At 40.7% G+C, this 22,420-nt stretch overlaps 1 protein-coding gene and 18 non-coding genes across 19 annotated transcripts in view; all 19 read right to left on the reverse strand.

The window, feature by feature from the left end:
- Positions 1-22,420, reverse strand: part of tex14 (testis expressed 14, intercellular bridge forming factor) — a 270,693-nt gene that overhangs the window by 158,382 nt on the left and 89,891 nt on the right. The gene's annotated exons all lie outside the window — the stretch shown is intronic.
- trnah-gug (transfer RNA histidin (anticodon GUG)) lies at positions 1,333-1,404 on the reverse strand. The gene has a single exon. It is a non-coding gene; the product is annotated as a tRNA-His (tRNA).
- On the reverse strand, positions 3,210-3,281 carry trnah-gug (transfer RNA histidin (anticodon GUG)). The gene has a single exon. It is a non-coding gene; the product is annotated as a tRNA-His (tRNA).
- On the reverse strand, positions 4,154-4,225 carry trnah-gug (transfer RNA histidin (anticodon GUG)). The gene has a single exon. It is a non-coding gene; the product is annotated as a tRNA-His (tRNA).
- Positions 6,042-6,113, reverse strand: trnah-gug (transfer RNA histidin (anticodon GUG)). Its single transcript has one exon. It is a non-coding gene; the product is annotated as a tRNA-His (tRNA).
- trnah-gug (transfer RNA histidin (anticodon GUG)) lies at positions 6,973-7,044 on the reverse strand. The gene has a single exon. It is a non-coding gene; the product is annotated as a tRNA-His (tRNA).
- Positions 7,438-7,509, reverse strand: trnah-gug (transfer RNA histidin (anticodon GUG)). Its single transcript has one exon. It is a non-coding gene; the product is annotated as a tRNA-His (tRNA).
- trnah-gug (transfer RNA histidin (anticodon GUG)) lies at positions 11,678-11,749 on the reverse strand. Its single transcript has one exon. It is a non-coding gene; the product is annotated as a tRNA-His (tRNA).
- trnah-gug (transfer RNA histidin (anticodon GUG)) lies at positions 12,144-12,215 on the reverse strand. Its single transcript has one exon. It is a non-coding gene; the product is annotated as a tRNA-His (tRNA).
- Positions 14,496-14,567, reverse strand: trnah-gug (transfer RNA histidin (anticodon GUG)). Its single transcript has one exon. It is a non-coding gene; the product is annotated as a tRNA-His (tRNA).
- On the reverse strand, positions 14,961-15,032 carry trnah-gug (transfer RNA histidin (anticodon GUG)). The gene has a single exon. It is a non-coding gene; the product is annotated as a tRNA-His (tRNA).
- On the reverse strand, positions 15,903-15,974 carry trnah-gug (transfer RNA histidin (anticodon GUG)). The gene has a single exon. It is a non-coding gene; the product is annotated as a tRNA-His (tRNA).
- trnah-gug (transfer RNA histidin (anticodon GUG)) lies at positions 17,749-17,820 on the reverse strand. The gene has a single exon. It is a non-coding gene; the product is annotated as a tRNA-His (tRNA).
- trnah-gug (transfer RNA histidin (anticodon GUG)) lies at positions 18,692-18,763 on the reverse strand. Its single transcript has one exon. It is a non-coding gene; the product is annotated as a tRNA-His (tRNA).
- Positions 19,636-19,707, reverse strand: trnah-gug (transfer RNA histidin (anticodon GUG)). The gene has a single exon. It is a non-coding gene; the product is annotated as a tRNA-His (tRNA).
- On the reverse strand, positions 20,579-20,650 carry trnah-gug (transfer RNA histidin (anticodon GUG)). The gene has a single exon. It is a non-coding gene; the product is annotated as a tRNA-His (tRNA).
- Positions 21,045-21,116, reverse strand: trnah-gug (transfer RNA histidin (anticodon GUG)). The gene has a single exon. It is a non-coding gene; the product is annotated as a tRNA-His (tRNA).
- trnah-gug (transfer RNA histidin (anticodon GUG)) lies at positions 21,511-21,582 on the reverse strand. Its single transcript has one exon. It is a non-coding gene; the product is annotated as a tRNA-His (tRNA).
- trnah-gug (transfer RNA histidin (anticodon GUG)) lies at positions 21,977-22,048 on the reverse strand. Its single transcript has one exon. It is a non-coding gene; the product is annotated as a tRNA-His (tRNA).

Consider the following 22,420-nt stretch of genomic DNA (forward strand, 5'->3'; position numbering starts at 1 on the left):
CTTGGACGCTGACAGCCAATGCCCCACAATTATTCTAAAGTACAACAACAAAATAGTTTTAATTAGTACTTGTGTGCAGTTTCTGTGCAGAGGAACTAGAGAATTTCCTGTTGTCCAGGCAGCTCAACGTGATCCTATATTGCTCAATGCTCCACTTTGTGGCTACATTACCCGGCTTTTTCATTGGAGTCACAGCATTGGGTCTTACAAACAAAAACTGAAGGAACTTCAACAAAAAAAAGCCGACATGTTCAAGCATTACTAATTCTGTACTCCCATTGGTTGATTGATATTTCATATCCCTTTTATCTGATATGGTTGAAATGTTGTTAATAAAGCAAGACTTCAATGACTGGATAAAATGCCAAGCCCATTGCTTTAACCACACTGCCGTGACTTGGATTCAAACCGAGGTTGCTGCAGCCACAACGCAGAGTACTAACCACTATACGATCACGGCGTACTACTTGGACACTGACAGCCAAAGTCGCACAATTATTCTAAAGTACAACAACAAAATAGTTTTAATTAGTACTTGTATGCAGTTTCTGTGCAGAGGAACGAGAGAAATTCCTGTTGTCCAGGCAGTTCAACGTGATCCTATAGTGCTCAATACTCCGCTTTGTGGCTACATTAACCGGCTTTTTCAATGCAGTCACAGCATTGGGCCTTACAAACAAAAACTGAAGGATCTTGAACATAAAAAAAGCCGACATGATCAAGCATTACCAATTCTGTACTCCCATTGGTTGATTGATATTTCATATCCCTTTTATCTGATATGGTTGAAATGTTGTTCATAAAGCAAGACTTCAATGACTGAATAAAATGCCAGGCCCATTGCCGTCTCATTTCTTTATCCGCACTGCCGTGACGCATATTCGAACAAAGGTTGCTGTGGCCACAACGTAGAGTACGAACCACAAGACGATCACAGCGTAATACTTGGACGCTGACAGCCAATGCCCCACAATTATTCTAAAGTACAACAACAAAATAGTTTTAATTAGTACTTGTATGCAGTTTCTGTGCAGAGGGACGAGAGAATTTCCTGTTGTCCAGGCAGCTTAACGTGATCCTATATTGCTCAATACTCCACTTTGTGGCTACATTACCCGGCTTTTTCATTGGAGTCACAGCATTGGGCCTTACAAACAAAAACTGAAGGAACTTTAACAAAAAAAAGCCGACATGTTCAAGCATTACTAATTCTGCACTCCCATTGGTTGATTGATATTTCATATCCCTTTTATCTGATATGGTTGAAATGTTGTTAATAAAGCAAGACTTCAATGACTGGATAAAATGCCAAGCCCATTGCTTTAACCACACTGCCGTGACTCGGATTCGAACCGAGGTTGCTGCAGCCACAACGCAGAGTACTAACCACTATACGATCACGGCGTACTACTTGGACACTGACAGCCAAATTCGCACAATTATTCTAAAGTACAACAACAAAATAGTTTTAATTAGTACTTGTGTGCAGTTTCTGTGCAGAGGAACGAGAGAAATTCCTGCTGTCCAGGCAGTTCAACGTGATCCTATAGTGCTCAATACTCCGCTTTGTGGCTACATTAACCGGCTTTTTCAATGCAGTCACAGCATTGGGCCTTACAAACAAAAACTGAAGGATCTTGAACATAAAAAAAGCCGACATGATCAAGCATTATCAATTCTGTACTCCCATTGGTTGATTGATATTTCATATCCCTTTTATCTGATATGGTTGAAATGTTGTTAATAAAATAAGACTTCAATGACTGAATAAAATGCCAAACCCATTGCTTTAACCACACTGCCGTGACTCAGATTCGAACCAAGACTGCTGCAGCCACAACGCAGAGTACGAACCACTATACGATCACGGCGTACTACTTGGACACTGACAGCCAAAGTCGCACAATTATTCTAAAGTACAACAACAAAATAGTTTTAATTAGTACTTGTATGCAGTTTCTGTGCAGAGGAACGAGAGAAATTCCTGTTGTCCAGGCAGCTCAACGTGATCCTACATTGCTCAATGCTCCACTTTGTGGCTACATTACCCGGCTTTTTCATTGGAGTCACAGCATTGGGTCTTACAAACAAAAACTGAAGGAACTTTAACAAAAAAAAGCCGACATGTTCAAGCATTACTAATTCTGCACTCCCATTGGTTGATTGATATTTCATATCCCTTTTATCTGATATGGTTGAAATGTTGTTAATAAAGCAAGACTTCAATGACTGGATAAAATGCCAAGCCCATTGCTTTAACCACACTGCCGTGACTTGGATTCAAACCGAGGTTGCTGCAGCCACAACGCAGAGTACTAACCACTATACGATCACGGCGTACTACTTGGACACTGACAGCCAAAGTCGCACAATTATTCTAAAGTACAACAACAAAATAGTTTTAATTAGTACTTGTATGCAGTTTCTGTGCAGAGGAACGAGAGAAATTCCTGTTGTCCAGGCAGTTCAACGTGATCCTATAGTGCTCAATACTCCGCTTTGTGGCTACATTAACCGGCTTTTTCAATGCAGTCACAGCATTGGGCCTTACAAACAAAAACTGAAGGATCTTGAACATAAAAAAAGCCGACATGATCAAGCATTACCAATTCTGTACTCCCATTGGTTGATTGATATTTCATATCCCTTTTATCTGATATGGTTGAAATGTTGTTCATAAAGCAAGACTTCAATGACTGAATAAAATGCCAGGCCCATTGCCGTCTCATTTCTTTATCCGCACTGCCGTGACGCATATTCGAACAAAGGTTGCTGTGGCCACAACGTAGAGTACGAACCACAAGACGATCACAGCGTAATACTTGGACGCTGACAGCCAATGCCCCACAATTATTCTAAAGTACAACAACAAAATAGTTTTAATTAGTACTTGTATGCAGTTTCTGTGCAGAGGGACGAGAGAATTTCCTGTTGTCCAGGCAGCTTAACGTGATCCTATATTGCTCAATACTCCACTTTGTGGCTACATTACCCGGCTTTTTCATTGGAGTCACAGCATTGGGCCTTACAAACAAAAACTGAAGGAACTTTAACAAAAAAAAGCCGACATGTTCAAGCATTACTAATTCTGCACTCCCATTGGTTGATTGATATTTCATATCCCTTTTATCTGATATGGTTGAAATGTTGTTAATAAAGCAAGACTTCAATGACTGGATAAAATGCCAAGCCCATTGCTTTAACCACACTGCCGTGACTCGGATTCGAACCGAGGTTGCTGCAGCCACAACGCAGAGTACTAACCACTATACGATCACGGCGTACTACTTGGACACTGACAGCCAAATTCGCACAATTATTCTAAAGTACAACAACAAAATAGTTTTAATTAGTACTTGTGTGCAGTTTCTGTGCAGAGGAACGAGAGAAATTCCTGCTGTCCAGGCAGTTCAACGTGATCCTATAGTGCTCAATACTCCGCTTTGTGGCTACATTAACCGGCTTTTTCAATGCAGTCACAGCATTGGGCCTTACAAACAAAAACTGAAGGATCTTGAACATAAAAAAAGCCGACATGATCAAGCATTATCAATTCTGTACTCCCATTGGTTGATTGATATTTCATATCCCTTTTATCTGATATGGTTGAAATGTTGTTCATAAAGCAAGACTTCAATGACTGAATAAAATGCCAGGCCCATTGCCGTCTCATTTCTTTATCCGCACTGCCGTGACGCATATTCGAACAAAGGTTGCTGTGGCCACAACGTAGAGTACGAACCACAAGACAATCACAGCGTAATACTTGGACGCTGACAGCCAATGCCCCACAATTATTCTAAAGTGCAACAACAAAATAGTTTTAATTAGTACTTGTATGCAGTTTCTGTGCAGAGGGACGAGAGAATTTCCTGTTGTCCAGGCAGCTTAACGTGATCCTATATTGCTCAATACTCCACTTTGTGGCTACATTACCCGGCTTTTTCATTGGAGTCACAGCATTGGGCCTTACAAACAAAAACTGAAGGAACTTTAACAAAAAAAAGCCGACATGTTCAAGCATTACTAATTCTGCACTCCCATTGGTTGATTGATATTTCATATCCCTTTTATCTGATATGGTTGAAATGTTGTTAATAAAGCAAGACTTCAATGACTGGATAAAATGCCAAGCCCATTGCTTTAACCACACTGCCGTGACTCGGATTCGAACCGAGGTTGCTGCAGCCACAACGCAGAGTACTAACCACTATACGATCACGGCGTACTACTTGGACACTGACAGCCAAAGTCGCACAATTATTCTAAAGTACAACAACAAAATAGTTTTAATTAGTACTTGTGTGCAGTTTCTGTGCAGAGGAACGAGAGAAATTCCTGTTGTCCAGGCAGTTCAACGTGATCCTATAGTGCTCAATACTCCGCTTTGTGGCTACATTAACCGGCTTTTTCAATGCAGTCACAGCATTGGGCCTTACAAACAAAAACTGAAGGATCTTGAACATAAAAAAAGCCGACATGATCAAGCATTACCAATTCTGTACTCCCATTGGTTGATTGATATTTCATATCCCTTTTATCTGATATGGTTGAAATGTTGTTCATAAAGCAAGACTTCAATGACTGAATAAAATGCCAGGCCCATTTCCGTCTCATTTCTTTATCCGCACTGCCGTGACGCATATTCGAACAAAGGTTGCAGTGGCCACAACGTGGAGTACGAACCACGAGACGATCACAGCGTAATACTTGGACGCTGACAGCCAATGCCCCACAATTATTCTAAAGTACAACAACAAAATAGTTTTAATTAGTACTTGTGTGCAGTTTCTGTGCAGAGGAACTAGAGAATTTCCTGTTGTCCAGGCAGCTCAACGTGATCCTACATTGCTCAATGCTCCACTTTGTGGCTACATTACCCGGCTTTTTCATTGGAGTCACAGCATTGGGTCTTACAAACAAAAACTGAAGGAACTTTAACAAAAAAAAGCCGACATGTTCAAGCATTACTAATTCTGCACTCCCATTGGTTGATTGATATTTCATATCCCTTTTATCTGATATGGTTGAAATGTTGTTAATAAAGCAAGACTTCAATGACTGGATAAAATGCCAAGCCCATTGCTTTAACCACACTGCCGTGACTTGGATTCAAACCGAGGTTGCTGCAGCCACAACGTAGAGTACTAACCACTATACGATCACGGCGTACTACTTGGACACTGACAGCCAAAGTCGCACAATTATTCTAAAGTACAACAACAAAATAGTTTTAATTAGTACTTGTATGCAGTTTCTGTGCAGAGGAACGAGAGAAATTCCTGTTGTCCAGGCAGTTCAACGTGATCCTATAGTGCTCAATACTCCGCTTTGTGGCTACATTAACCGGCTTTTTCAATGCAGTCACAGCATTGGGCCTTACAAACAAAAACTGAAGGATCTTGAACATAAAAAAAGCCGACATGATCAAGCATTACCAATTCTGTACTCCCATTGGTTGATTGATATTTCATATCCCTTTTATCTGATATGGTTGAAATGTTGTTCATAAAGCAAGACTTCAATGACTGAATAAAATGCCAGGCCCATTGCCGTCTCATTTCTTTATCCGCACTGCCGTGACGCATATTCGAACAAAGGTTGCTGTGGCCACAACGTAGAGTACGAACCACAAGACGATCACAGCGTAATACTTGGACGCTGACAGCCAATGCCCCACAATTATTCTAAAGTACAACAACAAAATAGTTTTAATTAGTACTTGTATGCAGTTTCTGTGCAGAGGGACGAGAGAATTTCCTGTTGTCCAGGCAGCTTAACGTGATCCTATATTGCTCAATACTCCACTTTGTGGCTACATTACCCGGCTTTTTCATTGGAGTCACAGCATTGGGTCTTACAAACAAAAACTGAAGCAACTTCAACAAAAAAAAGCCGACATGTTCAAGCATTACTAATTCTGTATTCCCATTGGTTGATTGATATTTCATATCCCTTTTATCTGATATGGTTGAAATGTTGTTAATAAAGCAAGACTTCAATGACTGAATAAAATGCCAAGCCCATTGCTTTATCCACACTGCCGTGACTCGGATTCGAACCGAGGTTGCTGCGGCCACAACGCAGAGTACTAACCACTATACGATCACGGCGTACTACTTGGACACTGACAGCCAAAGTTGCACAATTATTCTAAAGTACAACAACAAAATAGTTTTAATTAGTACTTGTATTCAGTTTCTGTGCAGAGGAACAAGAGAAATTTCTGTTGTCCAGGCAGCTCAACGTGATCCTATATTGCTCAATACTCCACTTTGTGGCTAGATTACCCAGCTTTTTCAATGCAGTCACGACATTGGGCCTTACAAGCAAAAACTGAAGGAACTTCAACAAAAAAAGCCGACATGTTCAAGCATTACTAATTCTGTACTCCCATTGGTTGATTGATATTTCATATCCCTTTTATCTGATATGGTTGAAATGTTGTTAATAAAGCAAGACTTCAATGACTGAATAAAATGCCAAGCCCATTGCTTTATCCACACTGCCGTGACTCAGATTCTAACCGGGGTTGCTGCAGCCACAACGCAGAGTACTAACCACTTTACGATCACGGCGTACTACTTGGACACTGTCAGCCAAAGTCGCACAATTATTCTAAAGTACAACAACAAAATAGTTTTAATCAGTACTTGTATTCAGTTTCTGTGCAGAGGAACAAGAGAAATTTCTGTTGTCCAGGCAGCTCAACGTGATCCTATCGTGCTCAATACTCCGCTTTGTGGCTACATTAACCGGCTTTTTCAATGCAGTCACAGCATTGGGCCTTACAAACAAAAACTGAAGGATCTTGAACAAAAAAAAGCCGACATGTTCAAGCATTACTAATTCTGTACTCCCATTGGTTGATTGATATTTCATATCCCTTTTATCTGATATGGTTAAAATGTTGTTAATAAAGCAAGACTTCAATGACTGAATAAAATGCCAAGCCCATTGCTTTCTCCATACTGCCGTGACTCGGATTCGAACCGAGGTTGCTGCAGCCACAACGCAGAGTACTAACCACTATACGATCACGGCGTACTACTTGGACACTGACAGCCAAAGTTGCACAATTATTCTAAAGTACAACAACAAAATAGTTTTAATCAGTACTTGTATGCAGTTTCTGTGCAGAGGAACGAGAGAAATTCCTGTTGTCCAGGCAGCTCAACGTGATCCTATAGTGCTCAATACTCCGCTTTGTGGCTACATTAACCGGCTTTTTCAATGCAGTCACAGCATGGGCCTTACAAACAAAAACTGAAGGATCTTGAACAAAAAAAAGCCGACATGTTCAAGCATTACGAATTGGGTACTCCCATTGGTTGATTGATATTTCATATCCCTTTTATCTGATATGGTTGAAATGTTGTTAATAAAGCAAGACTTCAATGACTGAATAAAATGCCAAGCCCATTGCTTTATCCACACTGCCGTGACTCGGATTCGAACCGAGGTTGCTGCGGCCACAACGCAGAGTACTAACCACTATACGATCACAGCGTACTACTTGGACACTGACAGCCAAAGTTGCACAATTATTCTAAAGTACAACAACAAAATAGTTTTAATTAGTACTTGTATGCAGTTTCTGTGCAGAGGAACAAGAGAAATTTCTGTTGTCCAGGCAGCTCAACGTGATCCTATCGTGCTCAATACTCCGCTTTGTGGCTACATTAACCGGCTTTTTCAATGCAGTCACAGCATTGGGCCTTACAAGCAAAAACTGAAGGAACTTCAACAAAAAAAGCCGACATGTTCAAGCATTACTAATTCTGTACTCCCATTGGTTGATTGATATTTCATATCCCTTTTATCTGATATGGTTGAAATGTTGTTAATAAAGCAAGACTTCAATGACTGAATAAAATGCCAAGCCCATTGCTTTATCCACACTGCCGTGACTCAGATTCTAACCGGGGTTGCTGCAGCCACAACGCAGAGTACTAACCACTTTACGATCACGGCTTACTACTTGGACACTGTCAGCCAAAGTTGCACAATTATTCTAAAGTACAACAACAAAATAGTTTTAATCAGTACTTGTATGCAGTTTCTGTGCAGAGGAACGAGAGAAATTCCTGTTGTCCAGGCAGCTCAACGTGATCCTATAGTGCTCAATACTCCACTTTGTGGCTACATTAACCGGCTTTTTCAATGCAGTCACAGCATTGGGCCTTACAAACAAAAACTGAAGGATCTTGAACAAAAAAAAGCCGACATGTTCAAGCATTACTAATTCTGTACTCCCATTGGTTGATTGATATTTCATATCCCTTTTATCTGATTATGGTTAAAATGTTGTTAATAAAGCAAGACTTCAATGACTGAATAAAATGCCAAGCCCATTGCTTTATCCATACTGCCATGACTCGGATTCGAACCTAGGTTGCTGCAGCCACAACGCAGAGTACTAACCACTATATGATCACGGCGTACTACTTGGACACTGACAGCCAAAGTTGCACAATTATTCTAAAGTACAACAACAAAATAGTTTTAATCAGTACTTGTATGCAGTTTCTGTGCAGAGGAACGAGAGAAATTCCTGTTGTCCAGGCAGCTCAACGTGATCCTATAGTGCTCAATACTCCGCATTGTGGCTACATTAACCGGCTTTTTCAATGCAGTCACAGCATTGGGCCTTACAAACAAAAACTGAAGGATCTTGAACAAAAAAAAGCCGACATGTTCAAGCATTACGAATTGGGTACTCCCATTGGTTGATTGATATTTCATATCCCTTTTATCTGATATGGTTGAAATGTTGTTAATAAAGTAAGACTTCAATGACTGAATAAAATGCCAAACCCATTGCTTTAACCACACTGCCGTGACTTAGATTCGAACCAAGATTGCTGCAGCCACAACGCAGAGTACGAACCACTATACGATCACGGCGTACTACTTGGACACTGACAGCCAAAGTCGCACAATTATTCTAAAATACAACAACAAAATAGTTTTAATTAGTACTTGTATGCAGTTTCTGTGCAGAGGAACGAGAGAAATTCCTGTTGTCCAGGCAGCTCAACGTGATCCTATAGTGCTCAATACTCCGCTTTGTGGCTACATTAACCGGCTTTTTCAATGCAGTCACAGCATTGGGCCTTACAAACAAAAACTGAAGGATCTTGAACAAAAAAAAGCCGACATGTTCAAGCATTACCAATTCTGTACTCCCATTGGTTGATTGATATTTCATATCCCTTTTATCTGATATGGTTGAAATGTTGTTCATAAAGCAAGACTTCAATGACTGAATAAAATGCCAGGCCCATTGCCGTCTCATTTCTTTCTCCGCACTGCCGTGACGCATATTCGAACAAAGGTTGCTGTGGCCACAACGTAGAGTACGAACCACAACACGATCACAGCGTAATACTTGGACGCTGACAGAAATGCCCCACAATTATTCTAAAGTACAACAACAAAATAGTTTTAATTAGTACTTGTGTGCAGTTTCTGTGCAGAGGAACGAGAGAAATTCCTGCTGTCCAGGCAGTTCAACGTGATCCTATAGTGCTCAATACTCCGCTTTGTGGCTACATTAACCGGCTTTTTCAATGCAGTCACAGCATTGGGCCTTACAAACAAAAACTGAAGGATCTTGAACATAAAAAAAGCCGACATGATCAAGCATTATCAATTCTGTACTCCCATTGGTTGATTGATATTTCATATCCCTTTTATCTGATATGGTTGAAATGTTGTTCATAAAGCAAGACTTCAATGACTGAATAAAATGCCAGGCCCATTGCCGTCTCATTTCTTTATCCGCACTGCCGTGACGCATATTCGAACAAAGGTTGCTGTGGCCACAACGTAGAGTACGAACCACAAGACAATCACAGCGTAATACTTGGACGCTGACAGCCAATGCCCCACAATTATTCTAAAGTGCAACAACAAAATAGTTTTAATTAGTACTTGTGTGCAGTTTCTGTGCAGAGGAACGAGAGAAATTCCTGTTGTCCAGGCAGTTCAACGTGATCCTATAGTGCTCAATACTCCGCTTTGTGGCTACATTAACCGGCTTTTTCAATGCAGTCACAGCATTGGGCCTTACAAACAAAAACTGAAGGATCTTGAACATAAAAAAAGCCGACATGATGAAGCATTACCAATTCTGTACTCCCATTGGTTGATTGATATTTCATATCCCTTTTATCTGATATGGTTGAAATGTTGTTCATAAAGCAAGACTTCAATGACTGAATAAAATGCCAGGCCCATTTCCGTCTCATTTCTTTATCCGCACTGCCGTGACGCATATTCGAACAAAGGTTGCAGTGGCCACAACGTGGAGTACGAACCACGAGACGATCACAGCGTAATACTTGGACGCTGACAGCCAATGCCCCACAATTATTCTAAAGTACAACAACAAAATAGTTTTAATTAGTACTTGTGTGCAGTTTCTGTGCAGAGGAACTAGAGAATTTCCTGTTGTCCAGGCAGCTCAACGTGATCCTACATTGCTCAATGCTCCACTTTGTGGCTACATTACCCGGCTTTTTCATTGGAGTCACAGCATTGGGTCTTACAAACAAAAACTGAAGGAACTTTAACAAAAAAAAGCCGACATGTTCAAGCATTACTAATTCTGCACTCCCATTGGTTGATTGATATTTCATATCCCTTTTATCTGATATGGTTGAAATGTTGTTAATAAAGCAAGACTTCAATGACTGGATAAAATGCCAAGCCCATTGCTTTAACCACACTGCCATGACTTGGATTCGAACCGAGGTTGCTGCAGCCACAACGCAGAGTACTAACCACTATACGATCACGGCGTACTACTTGGACACTGACAGCCAAAGTCGCACAATTATTCTAAAGTACAACAACAAAATAGTTTTAATTAGTACTTGTATGCAGTTTCTGTGCAGAGGAACGAGAGAAATTCCTGTTGTCCAGGCAGTTCAACGTGATCCTATAGTGCTCAATACTCCGCTTTGTGGCTACATTACCCGGCTTTTTCAATGCAGTCACAGCATTGGGCCTTACAAACAAAAACTGAAGGATCTTGAACATAAAAAAAGCCGACATGATCAAGCATTACCAATTCTGTACTCCCATTGGTTGATTGATATTTCATATCCCTTTTATCTGATATGGTTGAAATGTTGTTCATAAAGCAAGACTTCAATGACTGAATAAAATGCCAGGCCCATTGCCGTCTCATTTCTTTATCCGCACTGCCGTGACGCATATTCGAACAAAGGTTGCTGTGGCCACAACGTAGAGTACGAACCACAAGACGATCACAGCGTAATACTTGGACGCTGACAGCCAATGCCCCACAATTATTCTAAAGTACAACAACAAAATAGTTTTAATTAGTACTTGTATGCAGTTTCTGTGCAGAGGGACGAGAGAATTTCCTGTTGTCCAGGCAGCTTAACGTGATCCTATATTGCTCAATACTCCACTTTGTGGCTACATTACCCGGCTTTTTCATTGGAGTCACAGCATTGGGTCTTACAAACAAAAACTGAAGGAACTTCAACAAAAAAAAGCCGACATGTTCAAGCATTACTAATTCTGTATTCCCATTGGTTGATTGATATTTCATATCCCTTTTATCTGATATGGTTGAAATGTTGTTAATAAAGCAAGACTTCAATGACTGAATAAAATGCCAAGCCCATTGCTTTATCCACACTGCCGTGACTCGGATTCGAACCGAGGTTGCTGCGGCCACAACGCAGAGTACTAACCACTATACGATCACGGCGTACTACTTGGACACTGACAGCCAAAGTTGCACAATTATTCTAAAGTACAACAACAAAATAGTTTTAATTAGTACTTGTATTCAGTTTCTGTGCAGAGGAACAAGAGAAATTTCTGTTGTCCAGGCAGCTCAACGTGATCCTATCGTGCTCAATACTCCGCTTTGTGGCTACATTAACCGGCTTTTTCAATGCAGTCACAGCATTGGGCCTTACAAACAAAAACTGAAGGATCTTGAACAAAAAAAAGCCGACATGTTCAAGCATTACCAATTCTGTACTCCCATTGGTTGATTGATATTTCACATCTCTTTTATCTGATATGGTTGAAATGTTGTTCATAAAGCAAGACTTCAATGACTGAATAAAATGCCAAGCCCATTGCTTTATCCACACTGCCGTGACTCGGATTCGAACCGAGGTTGCTGCGGCCACAACGCAGAGTACTAACCACTATACGATCACGGCGTACTATTTGGACACTGACAGCCGAAGTCGCACAATTATTCTAAAGTACAACAACAAAATAGTTTTAATTAGTACTTGTATGCAGTTTATGTGCAGAGGAACTGGAGAATTTCCTGTTGTCCAGGCAGCTCAACGTGATCCTATATTGCTCAATACTCCGCTTTGTGGCTACATTGCCCGGCTTTTTCATTGGAGTCACAGCATTGGGTCTTGCAAACAAAAACTGAAGGAACTTCAACAAAAAAAAGCCGACATGTTCAAGCATTACTAATTCTGTACTCCCATTGGTTGATTGATATTTCATATCCCTTTTATCTGATATGGTTGAAATGTTGTTAATAAAGCAAGACTTCAATGACTGAATAAAATGCCAAGCCCATTGCTTTATCCATACTGCCTTGACTCGGATTCGAACCGAGGTTGCTGCAGCCACAACGCAGAGTACTAACCACTAATACGATCACGGCGTACTACTTGGACACTGACAGCCAAAATTGCACAATTATTCTAAAGTACAACAACAAAATAGTTTTAATTCGTACTTGTATGCAGTTTCTGTGCAGAGGAACGAGAGAAATTCCTGTTGTCCAGGCAGCTCAACGTGATCCTATAGTGCTCAATACTCCGCTTTGTGGCTACATTAACCGGCTTTTTCAATGCAGTCACAGCATTGGGCCTTACAAACAAAAACTGAAGGATCTTGAACAAAAAAAAGCCGACATGTTCAAGCATTACCAATTCTGTACTCCCATTGGTTGATTGATATTTCATATCCCTTTTATCTGATATGGTTGAAATGTTGTTCATAAAGCAAGACTTCAATGACTGAATAAAATGCCAAGCCCATTGCCGTCTCATTTCTTTATCCGCACTGCCGTGACGCATATTCGAACCAAGGTTGCTGTGGCCACAACGTAGAGTACTAACCACGAGACGATCACAGCGTAATACTTGGACGCTAACAGCCAATGCCCCACAATTATTCTAAAGTACAACAACAAAATAGTTTTAATTAGTACTTGTATGCAGTTTCTGTGCAGAGGAACGAGAGAATTTCCTGTTGTCCAGGCAGCTCAACGTGATCCTATATTGCTCAATACTCCACTTTGTGGCTACATTACCCGACTTTTTCATTGGAGTCACAGCATTGGGCCTTACAAACAAAAACTGAAGGATCTTGAACAAAAAAAAGCCGACATGTTCAAGCATGATTAATTCTGCACTCCCATTGGTTGATTGATATTTCATATCCCTTTTATCTGATATGGTTGAAATGTTGTTAATAAAGCAAGACTTCAATGACTGAATAAAATGCCAGGCCCATTGCCGTCTCATTTCTTTATCCGCACTGCCGTGACGCATATTCGAACAAAGGTTGCTGTGGCCACAACGTAGAGTACTAACCACGAGACGATCACAGCGTAATACTTGGACGCTGACAGCCAATGCCCCACAATTATTCTAAAGTACAGCAACAAAATAGTTTTAATTAGTACTTGTTTGGATTTTCTGTGCAGAGGAACGAGAGAATTTCCTGTTGTCCAGGCAGCTCAACGTGATCCTATATTGCTCAATACTCCACTTTGTGGCTACATTACCCAGCTTTTTCAATGCAGTCACGACATTGGGCCTTACAAGCAAAAACTGAAGGAACTTCAACAAAAAAAGCCGACATGTTCAAGCATTACTAATTCTGTACTCCCATTGGTTGATTGATATTTCATATCCCTTTTATCTGATATGGTTGAAATGTTGTTAATAAAGCAAGACTTCAATGACTGAATAAAATGCCAAGCCCATTGCTTTATCCACACTGCCGTGACTCAGATTCGAACCGGGGTTGCTGCAGCCACAATGCAGAGTACTAACCACTTTACGATCACGGCTTACTACTTGGACACTGTCAGCCAAAGTCGCACAATTATTCTAAAGTACAACAACAAAATAGTTTTAATTAGTACTTGTATTCAGTTTCTGTGCAGAGGAACAAGAGAAATTTCTGTTGTCCAGGCAGCTCAACGTGATCCTATCGTGCTCAATACTCCGCTTTGTGGCTACATTAACCGGCTTTTTCAATGCAGTCACAGCATTGGGCCTTACAAACAAAAACTGAAGGATCTTGAACAAAAAAAAGCCGACATGTTCAAGCATTACTAATTCTGTACTCCCATTGGTTGATTGATATTTCATATCCCTTTTATCTGATATGGTTAAAATGTTGTTAATAAAGCAAGACTTCAATGACTGAATAAAATGCCAAGCCCATTGCTTTCTCCATACTGCCGTGACTCGGATTCGAACCGAGGTTGCTGCAGCCACAACGCAGAGTACTAACCACTATACGATCACGGCGTACTACTTGGACACTGACAGCCAAAGTTGCACAATTATTCTAAAGTACAACAACAAAATAGTTTTAATCAGTACTTGTATGCAGTTTCTGTGCAGAGGAACGAGAGAAATTCCTGTTGTCCAGGCAGCTCAACGTGATCCTATAGTGCTCAATACTCCGCTTTGTGGCTACATTAACCGGCTTTTTCAATGCAGTCACAGCATGGGCCTTACAAACAAAAACTGAAGGATCTTGAACAAAAAAAAGCCGACATGTTCAAGCATTACGAATTGGGTACTCCCATTGGTTGATTGATATTTCATATCCCTTTTATCTGATATGGTTGAAATGTTGTTAATAAAGCAAGACTTCAATGACTGAATAAAATGCCAAGCCCATTGCTTTATCCACACTGCCGTGACTCGGATTCGAACCGAGGTTGCTGCGGCCACAACGCAGAGTACTAACCACTATACGATCACAGCGTACTACTTGGACACTGACAGCCAAAGTTGCACAATTATTCTAAAGTACAACAACAAAATAGTTTTAATTAGTACTTGTATGCAGTTTCTGTGCAGAGGAACAAGAGAAATTTCTGTTGTCCAGGCAGCTCAACGTGATCCTATCGTGCTCAATACTCCGCTTTGTGGCTACATTAACCGGCTTTTTCAATGCAGTCACAGCATTGGGCCTTACAAACAAAAACTGAAGGATCTTGAACAAAAAAAAGCCGACATGTTCAAGCATGATTAATTCTGCACTCCCATTGGTTGATTGATATTTCATATCCCTTTTATCTGATATGGTTGAAATGTTGTTAATAAAGCAAGACTTCAATGACTGAATAAAATGCCAGGCCCATTGCCGTCTCATTTCTTTATCCGCACTGCCGTGACGCATATTCGAACAAAGTTTGCTGTGGCCACAACGTAGAGTACTAACCACGAGACGATCACAGCGTAATACTTGGACGCTGACAGCCAATGCCCCACAATTATTCTAAAGTACAGCAACAAAATAGTTTTAATTAGTACTTGTTTGGATTTTCTGTGCAGAGGAACGAGAGAATTTCCTGTTGTCCAGGCAGCTCAACGTGATCCTATATTGCTCAATACTCCACTTTGTGGCTACATTACCCAGCTTTTTCAATGCAGTCACGACATTGGGCCTTACAAGCAAAAACTGAAGGAACTTCAACAAAAAAAGCCGACATGTTCAAGCATTACTAATTCTGTACTCCCATTGGTTGATTGATATTTCATATCCCTTTTATCTGATATGGTTGAAATGTTGTTAATAAAGCAAGACTTCAATGACTGGATAAAATGCCAAGCCCATTGCTTTAACCACACTGCCGTGACTCGGATTCGAACCGAGGTTGCTGCAGCCACAACGCAGAGTACTAACCACTATACGATCACGGCGTACTACTTGGACACTGACAGCCAAAGTCGCACAATTATTCTAAAGTACAACAACAAAATAGTTTTAATTAGTACTTGTGTGCAGTTTCTGTGCAGAGGAACGAGAGAAATTCCTGTTGTCCAGGCAGTTCAACGTGATCCTATAGTGCTCAATACTCCGCATTGGGCCTTACAAACAAAAACTGAAGGATCTTGAACATAAAAAAAGCCGACATGATCAAGCATTACCAATTCTGTACTCCCATTGGTTGATTGATATTTCATATCCCTTTTATCTGATATGGTTGAAATGTTGTTCATAAAGCAAGACTTCAATGACTGAATAAAATGCCAGGCCCATTGCCGTCTCATTTCTTTATCCGCACTGCCGTGACGCATATTCGAACAAAGGTTGCTGTGGCCACAACGTAGAGTACGAACCACAAGACGATCACAGCGTAATACTTGGACGCTGACAGCCAATGCCCCACAATTATTCTAAAGTACAACAACAAAATAGTTTTAATTAGTACTTGTATGCAGTTTCTGTGCAGAGGGACGAGAGAATTTCCTGTTGTCCAGGCAGCTTAACGTGATCCTATATTGCTCAATACTCCACTTTGTGGCTACATTACCCGGCTTTTTCATTGGAGTCACAGCATTGGGTCTTACAAACATAAACTGAAGGAACTTCAACAAAAAAAAGCCGACATGTTCAAGCATGATTAATTCTGCACTCCCATTGGTTGATTGATATTTCATATCCCTTTTATCTGATATGGTTGAAATGTTGTTAATAAAGCAAGACTTCAATGACTGAATAAAATGCCAGGCCCATTGCCGTCTCATTTCTTTATCCGCACTGCCGTGACGCATATTCGAACCAAGGTTGCTGTGGCCACAACGTAGAGTACTAACCACGAGACGATCACAGCGTAATACTTGGACGCTAACAGCCAATGCCCCACAATTATTCTAAAGTACAACAACAAAATAGTTTTAATTAGTACTTGTATTCAGTTTCTGTGCAGAGGAACGAGAGAAATTTCTGTTGTCCAGGCAGCTCAACGTGATCCTATCGTGCTCAATACTCCGCTTTGTGGCTACATTAACCGGCTTTTTCAATGCAGTCACAGCATTGGGCCTTGCAAACAAAAACTGAAGGATCTTGAACAAAAAAAAGCCGACATGTTCAAGCATTACTAATTCTGTACTCCCATTGGTTGATTGATATTTCATATCCCTTTTATCTGATATGGTTAAAATGTTGTTAATAAAGCAAGACTTCAATGACTGAATAAAATGCCAAGCCCATTGCTTTATCCATACTGCCGTGACTCGGATTCGATCCGAGGTTGCTGCAGCCACAACGCAGAGTACTAACCACTATACGATCACGGCGTACTACTTGGACACTGACAGCCAAAGTTGCATAATTATTCTAAAGTACAACAACAAAATAGTTTTAATCAGTACTTGTATGCAGTTTCTGTGCAGAGGAACGAGAGAAATTCCTGTTGTCCAGGCAGCTCAACGTGATCCTATAGTGCTCAATACTCCGCTTTGTGGCTACATTAACCGGCTTTTTCAATGCAGTCACAGCATTGGGCCTTACAAACAAAAACTGAAGGATCTTGAACAAAAAAAAGCCGACATGTTCAAGCATTACGAATTGGGTACTCCCATTGGTTGATTGATATTTCATATCCCTTTTATCTGATATGGTTGAAATGTTGTTAATAAAGCAAGACTTCAATGACTGAATAAAATGCCAAGCCCATTGCTTCATCCACACTGCCGTGACTCGGATTCGAACCGAGGTTGCTGCGGCCACAACGCAGAGTACTAACCACTATACGATCACGGCGTACTACTTGGACACTGACAGCCAAAGTTGCACAATTATTCTAAAGTACAACAACAAAATAGTTTTAATCAGTACTTGTATGCAGTTTCTGTGCAGAGGAACGAGAGAAATTCCTGTTGTCCAGGCAGCTCAACGTGATCCTATTTTGCTCAATACTCCACTTTGTGGCTACATTGCCTGGCTTTTTCATTGGAGTCACAGCATTGGGCCTTACAAACAAAAACTGAAGGAACTTCAACAAAAAAAAGCCGACATGTTCAAGCATTACCAATTCTGTTCTCCCATTGGTTGATTGATATTTCATATCCCTTTTATCTGATATGGTTGAAATGTTGTTCATAAAGCAAGACTTCAATGACTGAATAAAATGCCAGGCCCATTGCCGTCTCATTTCTTTATCCGCACTGCCGTGACGCATATTCGAACAAAGGTTGCTGTGGCCACAACGTAGAGTACGAACCACAAGACGATCACAGCGTAATACTTGGACGCTGACAGCCAATGCCCCACAATTATTCTAAAGTGCAACAACAAAATAGTTTTAATTAGTACTTGTATGCAGTTTCTGTGCAGAGGGACGAGAGAATTTCCTGTTGTCCAGGCAGCTTAACGTGATCCTATATTGCTCAATACTCCACTTTGTGGCTACATTACCCGGCTTTTTCATTGGAGTCACAGCATTGGGCCTTACAAACAAAAACTGAAGGAACTTTAACAAAAAAAAGCCGACATGTTAAAGCATTACTAATTCTGCACTCCCATTGGTTGATTGATATTTCATATCCCTTTTATCTGATATGGTTGAAATGTTGTTAATAAAGCAAGACTTCAATGACTGGATAAAATGCCAAGCCCATTGCTTTAACCACACTGCCGTGACTCGGATTCGAACCGAGGTTGCTGCAGCCACAACGCAGAGTACTAACCACTATACGATCACGGCGTACTACTTGGACACTGACAGCCAAAGTCGCACAATTATTCTAAAGTACAACAAAAAAATAGTTTTAATTAGTACTTGTGTGCAGTTTCTGTGCAGAGGAACGAGAGAAATTCCTGTTGTCCAGGCAGTTCAACGTGATCCTATAGTGCTCAATACTCCGCTTTGTGGCTACATTAACCGGCTTTTTCAATGCAGTCACAGCATTGGGCCTTACAAACAAAAACTGAAGGATCTTGAACATAAAAAAAGCCGACATGATCAAGCATTACCAATTCTGTACTCCCATTGGTTGATTGATATTTCATATCCCTTTTATCTGATATGGTTGAAATGTTGTTCATAAAGCAAGACTTCAATGACTGAATAAAATGCCAGGCCCATTGCCGTCTCATTTCTTTATCCGCACTGCCGTGACGCATATTCGAACAAAGGTTGCTGTGGCCACAACGTAGAGTACGAACCACAAGACGATCACAGCGTAATACTTGGACGCTGACAGCCAATGCCCCACAATTATTCTAAAGTACAACAACAAAATAGTTTTAATTAGTACTTGTATGCAGTTTCTGTGCAGAGGGACGAGAGAATTTCCTGTTGTCCAGGCAGCTTAACGTGATCCTATATTGCTCAATACTCCACTTTGTGGCTACATTAACCGGCTTTTTCAATGCAGTCACAGCATTGGGCCTTACAAACAAAAACTGAAGGATCTTGAACAAAAAAAAGCCGACATGTTCAAGCATTACCAATTCTGTACTCCCATTGGTTGATTGATATTTCATATCCCTTTTATCTGATATGGTTGAAATGTTGTTAATAAAGCAAGACTTCAATGACTGGATAAAATGCCAAGCCCATTGCTTTAACCACACTGCCGTGACTCGGATTCGAACCGAGGTTGCTGCAGCCACAACGCAGAGTACTAACCACTATACGATCACGGCGTACTACTTGGACACTGACAGCCAAAGTTGCACAATTATTCTAAAGTACAACAAAAAAATAGTTTTAATTAGTACTTGTGTGCAGTTTCTGTGCAGAGGAACGAGAGAAATTCCTGTTGTCCAGGCAGTTCAACGTGATCCTATAGTGCTCAATACTCCGCTTTGTGGCTACATTAACCGGCTTTTTCAATGCAGTCACAGCATTGGGCCTTACAAACAAAAACTGAAGGATCTTGAACAAAAAAAAGCCGACATGTTCAAGCATTACCAATTCTGTACTCCCATTGGTTGATTGATATTTCATATCCCTTTTATCTGATATGGTTGAAATGTTGTTCATAAAGCAAGACTTCAATGACTGAATAAAATGCCAGGCCCATTGCCGTCTCATTTCTTTATCCGCACTGCCGTGACGCATATTCGAACAAAGGTTGCTGTGGCCACAACGTAGAGTACGAACCACGAGACGATCACAGCGTAATACTTGGACGCTGACAGCCAATGCCCCACAATTATTCTAAAGTACAACAACAAAATAGTTTTAATTAGTACTTGTATGCAGTTTCTGTGCAGAGGGACGAGAGAATTTCCTGTTGTCCAGGCAGCTTAACGTGATCCTATATTGCTCAATACTCCACTTTGTGGCTACATTACCCGGCTTTTTCATTGGAGTCACAGCATTGGGCCTTACAAACAAAAACTGAAGGAACTTTAACAAAAAAAAGCCGACATGTTCAAGCATTACTAATTCTGCACTCCCATTGGTTGATTGATATTTCATATCCCTTTTATCTGATATGGTTGAAATGTTGTTAATAAAGCAAGACTTCAATGACTGGATAAAATGCCAAGCCCATTGCTTTAACCACACTGCCGTGACTCGGATTCGAACCGAGGTTGCTGCAGCCACAACGCAGAGTACTAACCACTATACGATCACGGCGTACTACTTGGACACTGACAGCCAAAGTTGCACAATTATTCTAAAGTACAACAAAAAAATAGTTTTAATTAGTACTTGTCTGCAGTTTCTGTGCAGAGGAACGAGAGAAATTCCTGTTGTCCAGGCAGTTCAACGTGATCCTATAGTGCTCAATACTCCGCTTTGTGGCTACATTAACCGGCTTTTTCAATGCAGTCACAGCATTGGGCCTTACAAACAAAAACTGAAGGATCTTGAACAAAAAAAAGCCGACATGTTCAAGCATTACCAATTCTGTACTCCCATTGGTTGATTGATATTTCATATCCCTTTTATCTGATATGGTTGAAATGTTGTTAATAAAGCAAGACTTCAATGACTGGATAAAATGCCAAGCCCATTGCTTTTTCCACACTGCCGTGACTCGGATTCGAACCGAGGTTACTGCGGCCACAACGCAGAGTGCTAACCACTATACGATCACGGCGTACTACTTGGACACTGACAGCCAAAGTCGCACAATTATTCTAAAGTACAACAACAAAATAGTTTTAATTAGTACTTGTATGCAGTTTCTGTGCAGAGGAACGAGAGAAATTCCTGTTGTGCAGGCAGCTCAACGTGATCCTATCGTGCTCAATACTCCGCTTTGTGGCTACATTAACCGGCTTTTTCAATGCAGTCACAGCATTGGGCCTTACAAACAAAAACTGAAGGATCTTGAACAAAAAAAAGCCGACATGTTCAAGCATTACTAATTCTGTACTCCCATTGGTTGATTGATATTTCATATCCCTTTTATCTGATATGGTTAAAATGTTGTTAATAAAGCAAGACTTCAATGACTGAATAAAATGCCAAGCCCATTGCTTTATCCATACTGCCGTGACTCGGATTCGAACCGAGGTTGCTGCAGCCACAACGCAGAGTACTAACCACTATACGATCACGGCGTACTACTTGGACACTGACAGCCAAAGTTGCACAATTATTCTAAAGTACAACAACAAAATAGTTTTAATCAGTACTTGTATGCAGTTTCTGTGCAGAGGAACGAGAGAAATTCCTGTTGTCCAGGCAGCTCAACGTGATCCTATAGTGCTCAATACTCCGCTTTGTGGCTACATTAACCGGCTTTTTCAATGCAGTCACAGCATTGGGCCTTACAAACAAAAACTGAAGGATCTTGAACAAAAAAAAGCCGACATGTTCAAGCATTACGAATTGGGTACTCCCATTGGTTGATTGATATTTCATATCCCTTTTATCTGATATGGTTGAAATGTTGTTAATAAAGCAAGACTTCAATGACTGAATAAAATGCCAAGCCTATTGCTTCATCCACACTGCCATGACTCGGATTCGAACCGAGGTTGCTGCGGCCACAACGCAGAGTACTAACCACTATACGATCACGGCGTACTACTTGGACACTGACAGCCAAAGTCGCACAATTATTCTAAAGTACAACAACAAAATAGTTTTAATTAGTACTTGTGTGCAGTTTCTGTGCAGAGGAACTAGAGAATTTCCTGTTGTCCAGGCAGCTCAACGTGATCCTATTTTGCTCAATACTCCACTTTGTGGCTACATTGCCCGGCTTTTTCATTGGAGTCACAGCATTGGGCCTTACAAACAAAAACTGAAGGAACTTCAACAAAAAAAAGCCGACATGTTCAAGCATTACTAATTCTGTACTCCCATTGGTTGATTGATATTTCATATCCCTTTTATCTGATATGGTTGAAATGTTGTTCAAAAAGCAAGATTTCAATGACTGGATAAAATGCC

The sequence above is a fragment of the Pristiophorus japonicus genome, chromosome 16 (genome assembly GCF_044704955.1).
Source record: "Pristiophorus japonicus isolate sPriJap1 chromosome 16, sPriJap1.hap1, whole genome shotgun sequence".
Lineage (NCBI taxonomy): Eukaryota > Metazoa > Chordata > Chondrichthyes > Pristiophoridae > Pristiophorus > Pristiophorus japonicus.